Genomic DNA, 9,267 nt, shown 5'->3' on the forward strand with positions numbered 1-9,267 from the left:
TCCCGTTTCCTCCCACAGTCCAAAGATGAGCAGGTTAGGTGAATTGGCTCCATTGCCCCTTAGTATCCAAAAGGTTAAGTGAGGTTATGTGGTTATGAGGGTGGGGCGGGGGCGTGCACCTCGGTAGGGTGCTCTTTCAGAGGGTCGGTGCAGACTCGATGAGCCAAATGGCCTCGTTCTGCACTGTAGGGATTCTATGATGATGATTCTATGATGAAACACTCACACATATACATGCACAAACGCGCTTATCCAGACACAAACATTAAGACACTGACATGCATGTTGAACGCAAAAGGCCACAATAACACATATTACTAGGCAGGAAAGTACAAACACATATTAACACAGGCATTAATATATAAACATAGACTTCAACACATAAGTATACTCAATAACAGACTCATATTAAGGCAGCATGGTGGCGCAGTGGATTAGCCCTGCTGCCTCATAGCGCCGAGATCACATGTCCGATCCCGGCTCTGGGTCACTGTCCGTGTGGAGTTTGCACATTCTACCCGTGTTTGCGTGGGTTTTCCCCCAGAACCCAAATTATGTGCAGGCTAGGTGGATTGGACACACTAAATTGCGTCTTAATTGGACAAAAATGAATTCTGTACACTAAATTTATGAAAAAAATAAATAACACACTCCTGTACACATTTTTTTTCAAAGTTTATTCAGAGTTTTCAGTAAGTTTATAAAACCCTCCAAAAAGGAAAATAATACAAAGAAAGGTCAACATGCCAACAGAAAAGAACAACTTAACCCTCTAAACGATAAACAGTTTGGCAAATTAACAGTAAATTCAAAACAGGATAGAGCATGCGCCCCTTACAAAAAGGAAAATAAATCGCCCCCCCCCCCCCCCCGGTTGCTGCTGCTGTTTTTTTTTAAATAAGGTTTTGCAAAATTTTCCATATCAAATAGTAATAATCTTAACACAGCAACTTAGTAAACATTAACCTAGTGCATAAAGAGAGTATACATCAGCAATCCATTAGACGTTACCCGACGTGCCTCAATCCTCCAACCCCCTCCCATCGGGGCACTCCCCCCCCCCCCCCCCCCCCATGGATCGCTGCTGCTGCTGAAGTGTTAATTTTCCCCGCGAAGCCAGCAGACGGTATTGTGCCCCCGCTCAACAGCGGCAGCTCTGTACCCTTGGCAAAGTTATTTACACGCATATGTAGGCATTAGTTCGTGGTTGTCCCTTGCTTCTTCTGGACGGATTTCGCTGACGTTGTCGTCTCGTGCGCACTTCCGCTTCTGCGGCCCTCCCGTCTTCCCCATTTTCTCTGTTCCTGTGGATGCCAAGTTTGTTAACGTTTCCCTGTCTCCCCCCTCCCCTTCCCTGGCTCTCCTCTATTGTTCCTGGTCTCTCCCCTCTGCCCCCCTCTCCCTGCTTCTGCCCTCCCCCCACCCCTCCCCCAGCCCTGTGGTTCGCCTTTCCTTATTCTTAGATTTAGCTGTCCCCCCCCCCCCCCCCCCTCCCGGTCTATCTCTCCCTCTCATGCTTTGGCTACTTTCCCGATTCTTGGCTACCTGGCTATTCTTCTGCTTGTTTGTTGGCTCGAACAGGTCTGGGAACAATTGGGTGAACGGCTCCCACGTTCTGTGGAAGTCGTCATCTGACCCTCGGATGGCGAATTTGATTTTCTCCATTTGGAGAGATTCCGAGAGGTCGGAAGCCGGTCTGCAGCTTTGGGTGGCGCTGCTGACCGCCAGCTGAACTGGATTCTATGGCGGGCAATCAGGGAGGCAAAGTCAAGGGCATCCGCCCTCCTCCCTAGGAATAGATCTGTCTGGTCTGAAACCCCGAAGACCGCCACTTTCGGGCATGGCTCCACCCTCACCCCCACCACTTTGGACATGGCCTCGAAGAAGGCTGTCCAGTACTCCACAAGTCTGGGGCAAGACCAGAACATGTGGGCGTGGTTGGCCGGGCCTCTTTGGCACCGTTCACCTCTGTCCTCCACCTCCGGGAAGAACCTACTCATACGGGTTCTTGTTAAGTGGGCTCTATGTACCACTTTTAATTGCGTCAGGCTGAGCCTTGCGCACGTGGAGGTGGAGTTGACCCTATGGAGTGCTTCGCTCCAGAGTTTCCCAGCCTCTTTCGATCCCCAGGTCCTCCTCCCACTTCCTTCTTGTTGCGTCCAGTACGGTGTCAGTCCCTTCTACCAGTCGGTCGTACATGTCGCTACAGTTTCCTTTGTCTAGTATGCTTGTGTCTAGTGACTCTTCCAGTAGTGTCTGTCGTGGTGGTTGTGGGTATGTCCTTGTCTCCTTTCGTCGGAAGTTTTTTAATTGCAGCTACCTTAGCTCGTTCACCCTGGCTAGCTTGAATTTCTCTGTCAGTTCGCCCAGTGTTGTGATCCTGCCGTCCGTATATAGGTCCATAACTGTCAGTATCCCTCCGTCCTGCCCTCACCTTTTGAAGGTGGCGTCAGTCAGCGCTGGCGTGAACCTATGGTTGTTGCAGATGGGAGCTTTACCTGACATTTTAGTCAGGCCAAATTGCTGCCGTAGTTGGTTCCAGGATTGGAGGGTGGCTATTACCACCGGGCTGCTGGAGTGTAGTTTGTGTGGGGATGGGAGTGCTACCGTGGCGAGGGCCCGGAGTGAGGTCCCCCTGCAGGAGGTCTCCTCCGCGCGCACCCACTCGGCTTCTGGCTCTTTGATCCATCCCCTTTCAGTCGGTGATTACTTTGGGAATAGCGATCACAATTCCATAAGTTTTAGAATACTCATGGACAAGGACAAGAGTGGTCCGAAAGGAAGAGTGCTTAATTGGGGAAAGGCAGAATATAACAAAATTCGGCAGGAGCTAGGGAATGTGGATTGGGAGCAGCTGTTTAAGGGTAAATCCACATTTAAAATGTGGGAGTCTTTTAAGGAAAGGTTGATTAGAGTGCAGGACAGACATGTTCCTGTGAAAATGAGAGACAGAAATGGCAAGATTAGGGAACCATGGATGATGGGTCAAATTGTGAGACTAGCTAAGATGAAAAGGAAGCATACATAGGATCGAGGCAACTCAAAACTGATGAAGCTTTGGAGGAATATCGGGAAAGTAGGACGAATCTCAAGCGCGCAATAAAGAGGGCTAAAAGGGGTCATGAAATATCTTTGGCTAACAGGGTTAAGGTAAATCCCAAAGCCTTTTATTCGTATGTAAGGAGCAAGAGAGTAACGAGAGAAAGGATAGGCCCACTCAAAGACAAAAGAGGGAATTTATGCGTCGACTCAGAGGAAATGGGTGAGATTCTTAATGAGTACTTTGCATCGGTATTCACAAAGGAGAGGGACAAGACAGATGTTGAGGCTCGGGATGGATGTTTAAATACTCTTGGTCAAGTTGTCATACGGATGGGGGAAATTTTGGGTATTCTAAAAGACATTAAGGTGGACAAGTCCCGAGGACCGGATGAGGTCTATCCCAGGTTAGTGAGGGAAGCGAGGTTCGAAATAGCTGGGGCCTTAATAGATATCTTTGCAGCATCCTTGAGCACGGGTGAGGTCCCGGAGGATTGGAGAATTGCTAATGTTGTCCCTTTGTTTAAGAAGGGTAGCAGGGAAAATCCAGGGAATTATAGACCTGTGCGCTTGACGTCAGTGGTAGGCAAACTGTTGGAGAAGATACTGAGGGATAGGATCTATTCACATCTGGAAGAAAATAGACTTATTAGTGATAGGCAGCATGGTTTTGTGCAGGGAAGGTCATGTCTTACAAACCTAGTAGAATTCTTTGAGGAAGTCACAACGTTAATTGATGAGGGAAGGGCTGTTGATGTCATATACATGGACTTTAGTAAGGCGTTTGATAAGGTTTCCCATGGCAGGTTGATGGAAAAAGTGAAGTTGTAAGGGGTTCAGGGTGTACTAGCTAGATGGATAAAGAACTGGCTGGGCAACAGGAGACAGAGAGTAGTGGTGGAAGGGAGTGTCTGAAAATGGAGAAGGGTGACTAGTAGTGTTCCACAGGAATCCGTGCTCGGACCCCTGTTGTTTGTGACCTACATAAATGACCTGGAGGAAGGTATAGGTGGTCTGATTAGCAAGTTTGCAGATGATACGAAGATTGGTGGAGTTGCAGATAGCGAGGAGGACTGTCAGGGAATACAACAAAATATAGATAGATTGGAGAGTTGGGCAGAGAAATGGCAGATGGAGTTCAATCCAGGCAAATGCGAGGTGATGCATTTTGGAAGATCAAATTCAAGAGCGGACTATATGGTCAATGGAAGGGGGCTGGGGAAAATTGATGTACAGAGAGATCTGGGAGTTCAGGTCCATTGTACCCTGAAGGTGGCAACGCAGATTGATAGAGTGGTCAAGAAGGCATACAGCATGCTTGCCTTCATCGGATGGGGTATTGAGTACAAGAGTCGGCAGGTCATGTTACAGTTGTATAGGACTTTGGTTAGGCCACATTTGGAATACTGCGTGCAGTTCTAGTCGCCACATTACCAGAAGGATGTGGATGCTGTGGAGAGGGTGCAGAGGAGGTTCACCAGGATGTTGCCTGGTATGGAGGGTGCTAGCTATGAAGAAAGGTTGAGTAGATTAGGATTGTTTTCATTGGAAAGACGTAGGTTGAGGGGGGACCTGATTGAAGTCTACAAAATTATGAGAGGTATGGATAGGGTGGATAGCAACAAGCTTTTTCCAAGATTGGGTGTGTCAGTTACAAGGGGTCACGATTTCAAGGTGAGAGGGGGAAAGTTTAAGGGAGATGTGCGTGGAAAGTTTTTTACGCAGAGGGTGGTGGGTGCCTGGAACGCTTTACCAGCGGAGGTGGTAGAGGCGGGCATGATAGCATCATTTAAGAGGCATATGGACAGGTATATGAACAGGCGGGAACAGAGGGAAGTAGACCTTGGAAAATAGGAGACAGGTTTAGATAAAGGATCTGGATCGGCGCAGGCTGGGAGGGCCGAAGGGCCTGTTCCTGTGCTGTAATTTTCTTTGTTCTTACAAGCTCAGCCGTCGCCGCCCAGTGGTAGAGTTGTAGGTTTGGGAGGGCAAGCCCCCCACTGGATTTTGTTTTTTAGAAGACCTTCTTTGTGATCCTAGCATTCTGCCCCCCCCCCCCCCCATACAAACACCTTGATTAGTTTGTCTAGTGCTTTGAAAAATGCCTTGGGGATGTAGATCGGGATGGATCTGAATAGGAAGAGGTACCTGGGCAGCACGTTCATTTTGATCGTCTGGACTCTCCCCGCGAGGGTGAGTGGGAGTGTGTTCCATCTTTGCAGGTCCTTTTTAACTTCCTCTGTCAGGCTGGTGAGGTTCCATTTGTGGATCCCTTTCCAGTCATGGGCTATTTGGATCCCCAAGTAGCGGAATTTGTGTCGGGCTTGATTAAATGGCAGTCCCGTTAGTGCTGCCCCCCTCTTTGCGGGTGTACCGGGAAGATATCGCTTTTGCTCATATTGAGTTTGGAGCCCGAGAAGGCACCAAACTCTTTCAGGAGTGCAATGATTCTGTCATGCTGCTCTGTAGGTCCGAAATGTAGAGGAGCAGATCATCTGCATAGAGTGAGACTCTGTGCTCTCTGCCGCCCCGTCGGATCCCCCTCCATCTTTTAGCCACTCTGAGCGCAATTGCTAGTGGCTCGATCGCTAGAGCGAACAGCAGCGGAGACAATGGGCATCCTTGTCTGGTGCCCCTGTGCAGCTGGAAGTATCAGGAGTTGGTGTTGTTTGTCCGTACACTCGCCATGGGAGCGCTATATGGGAGTTTTACCCAGGAGGTGAATCCTGTTCCAAGCCCGAACCGCTCCAGTACCTCTATGAGGTATTTCCATTCGACTCTGTCGAAGGCCTTTTCTGCATCGGGGGAGACGATCACCTCTTGTGTACTCTCCCCGGATGGGGTCATTATCACGTTCAGCAGGCGCCTAATGTTCAAAGTAAGCTGTCTACCTTTGACAAAGCCCGTCTGGTCTTCCGCTACCACCTCTGGCATCCTTTTGGCTAGGATCTTGGCCAGTATTTTGGCATCCGCGTTCAGAAGTGAGATTGGTCTGTATGACCCACATTCCATTGGGTCTTTGACACTCATGTACACATTGATAGAAGATAAACAAAGTATACATACAGGCGCTGACACACAAATACACAGATCAGTACTCATTGGCACATGAACACACACAATGGCATTTTTACATACATCTGGACAGACAAAATAAGCAAAACATGAGATCCTCATCCACACAGACACAAATGCTAAAGAACAAACACAAATATCAGGCAAGGGGCGGCATGGTGGCGTAGTAGTTAGCACTGCTGCCTCACGGCGCCGAGGACCTGGGTTCTATCTTGGCCCTGGGTGACTGTCCGTGTCCGTGGGTTTGACCTCCACAATGCAAAGATGTACAGGGTAGGTGGATTGGCCACGCTAACTTGCCCCTAAATTGGAAAAAGAAAGTTACAGAGATCGGTTGTTGAGCGTCACGAACTCTACAGTAGCTATGCAATGAAAAATATATTAGAGAATGAATGATCAGATAAAGAAAATTAAATGAGAATATTAACAATATATCCTGGATTAATAAACAATCTGATTATATTTATTGGATTCTATCCTCATAGATACCACAGACCACACCTGGACTGAAGGCGATGAGGATGATAACGGGAACATCTGGACAACCGCTTCCACATTCATTACCCTGTTCTTCCTGAGCATTTCCTACAGCGCTGCAGTCACTCTGGTGAAGGTGAGAAGATTCAATCCACTCACACATCAAACTGACAGAAGCCGTTTAAAGATCGCTAAATGTTTGATTGATTAAAAACTCTGACATCAATGTCCCCGATCATAAATATCTGCTTTATTATTTTCTCTCTCTTTTACAGATCGAGTGATCAGTTGACTTTCGGACGCTGTAGATTTTCCTCAGCTGTTTATTATGATCTGTGTGTGACAGAAATACAATATCTCCTCTTGGTGACTCTAACAGTAAAATTCTCTCAGTTTATTATTCTGCATCTGTAACTGAGACAATCATGGACAATATTTCTGTTTTCAGTTTGAAATGTGCGCGATGATTTTGGCTGTAATGTAGTTGTAGCTAATAATTTCTTTCAATGTCATGTCTAAATAAGTATCTTATCTCGTTCCTTATGTAACTGTTGCCTTCCCTTTATGTTGAGCTCCTGTTCTCTTTCCTGTGTCTGTTACAGTTGTACATATATTTGGCAGCTCAGAGGGCATGTGTTCTGTTCTCACTGTGACCCTCAATTGTTATGTTCCCTTTTGTTAACTTCAAAATAAACTTTTGTGTAATATTTTCTCTGAAATTTTAATAAATATTGAATGAAAAATGAAGAAAATAAAACTAATCTCAACTCCTTTCTCTAAGGTGCATCGGCACTGATCCTTTCCCCCGATTATACAGTTGTCTCCCCTTTCCCAGACAGATATTTCTCACCAGTCCTGTCTGGGATGTGTCTGAACGCAAGGCCCCTCAGTGAAAGAGCCAAGCGGCCCATCCGGGTAAAGCCAACTTCACCTCTGCCTATTTATGGTAAACTGCAGAGATAGAATGCCAGCTGAAGAATTCCACTGATTCACTACCCTCTGATGGAAGAAATGTCTCCTCATCTCTGTCCTAAATTTGAGACCCCTTACTCTTAGATTATACCCTTTGGTCCCAGACTCTCCCACAAGAGGAAACAAGGTGATTTTTCAGGCTGTGTAACTGGTTAAAGCTCTTTCCACAGTCAGTTCACTGGAACACTCACACTGGGGTGTGTGTGGGTCTCGGGCTTTTCCAGTCACACTGATGTTTGAAATCTCTTCCCTCAGTCAGAACAGACAAACACATTGACAGTTTGTGATATTTAGATCCTAATGAATTGAGTGACTGTCAGATCTCGATGTTATATTTGGTTCCACTTGCCCAGCTGCCAATCCTCCCGTTCTAATGCCTGAAAAAGAAGGTTACAAAAATGATCACTGTAAGAATAGGATAGAAATTCACAACAGATCATTCTAGTTTCTATCAAACCTTCTTTCCTCTCTTGCTTTCCCCAAGCATGTGGTCCAGTCAAAATAAAAGACCAAAATCAGCCAGAAGCCCCAACAAAAGTGTAGGGAACCTTCCGAACTGAACCAGAATATTGTTCCCAGTGTCTCTGAAACACTCTGTCCGCTGAGGTAGCCACTGGTTGCGGAAGGCATCAAGCGTTCCGGTGGATACCGCATGCTGCCTCTGTAGGGCCACTGGGAATAGACATGCTCACCCCAGTCCAACGCCGGCATCTCCACATCATCGGGAATAGACAAGACCACGGAACTGAAGTCGGCAGCCAGAGTAACAACCCCCCCCCCCCCCCCCACCGCTCCAAGGTCCTCATCCAGCTACAATGTATTGTTTTAATAAGACCCAAGAGTAGATTCAGTTTGTCACGTTCAGCACAAGGATACTAGATGTGATAGACTAAGATCCACAAACTCTGCCAAGATGGCTGCAACTTAACAGGTTATTATGGACAATAAACTGTGGGTAATATTCGATTCTGTGACCAATATTTATTTAAACATGGACCTGAATAAGGAAACGTTGCAGCCACCTGTGAAGTTTAAATGTCTCCTTGTGTCAGGATGAACAAGCATTTGAGGAATATGAAATCTCAGGACTGTTGATCTCCAAGTGCCGTATTGAACACAGGAGAATGAGCTCGAATTGGGACAGAGATACGCATGAGTGAGCATCGTAAACTGCTATTGTATCGGGGTGTTCTGGGTCTCAGAGTTTTAACCCTACAGTTAATTGTCAGGGATGAAGTATAATAAACACTAACCAAAGCAAATGTGTGTGTGAGAAGCATCTGAAGCACCAGGAACCAGCTGGACCAGCAGAGCTGAATGTCTCACAGTGCAGCCACAGGACTGAACTTATTCCAGCTTCCAAGTCCATCTGAGAATCAATCTCCTGGCTATTCATCTACAAGAAGCTTCAGAGCCTCATGAGAATTATTTGTTTCTAAAAATGCTTCACTCCAACTAAAGGATCAGCTAAACAAGAAGACAACAGGCCTGCAGCGATGTAAAGATTGCAGTCTACATTCATTTTCATCATTATAGCTTCAACTTGACCTTTACCTAATTCCTGTGTATGTGTCAGTGAGTGTGAAAGAGACGAGAGACTGAGATGTTCAAATATCCAGGGAAAGGGTGTGATAATAAATAACCTTCCATCCGTTAAAAATCACCATTAAGCTTGCGGCTGAAATGTATTTTAAATAAAGAAAA

At 46.5% G+C, this 9,267-nt stretch overlaps 1 long non-coding RNA gene across 1 annotated transcript; it reads left to right on the forward strand.

Annotated features, from left to right (window-relative positions):
- The first annotated feature begins 6,598 nt into the window (after nucleotides 1-6,598).
- On the forward strand, nucleotides 6,599-7,011 carry LOC119959871. The gene is made up of 2 exons (XR_005459309.1): nucleotides 6,599-6,727; nucleotides 6,867-7,011. It is a non-coding gene; the product is annotated as an uncharacterized LOC119959871 (long non-coding RNA).
- The last annotated feature ends 2,256 nt before the right edge of the window (nucleotides 7,012-9,267 follow it).

Source organism: Scyliorhinus canicula, unplaced genomic scaffold, assembly GCF_902713615.1.
Source record: "Scyliorhinus canicula unplaced genomic scaffold, sScyCan1.1, whole genome shotgun sequence".
Classification (NCBI taxonomy): domain Eukaryota; kingdom Metazoa; phylum Chordata; class Chondrichthyes; order Carcharhiniformes; family Scyliorhinidae; genus Scyliorhinus; species Scyliorhinus canicula.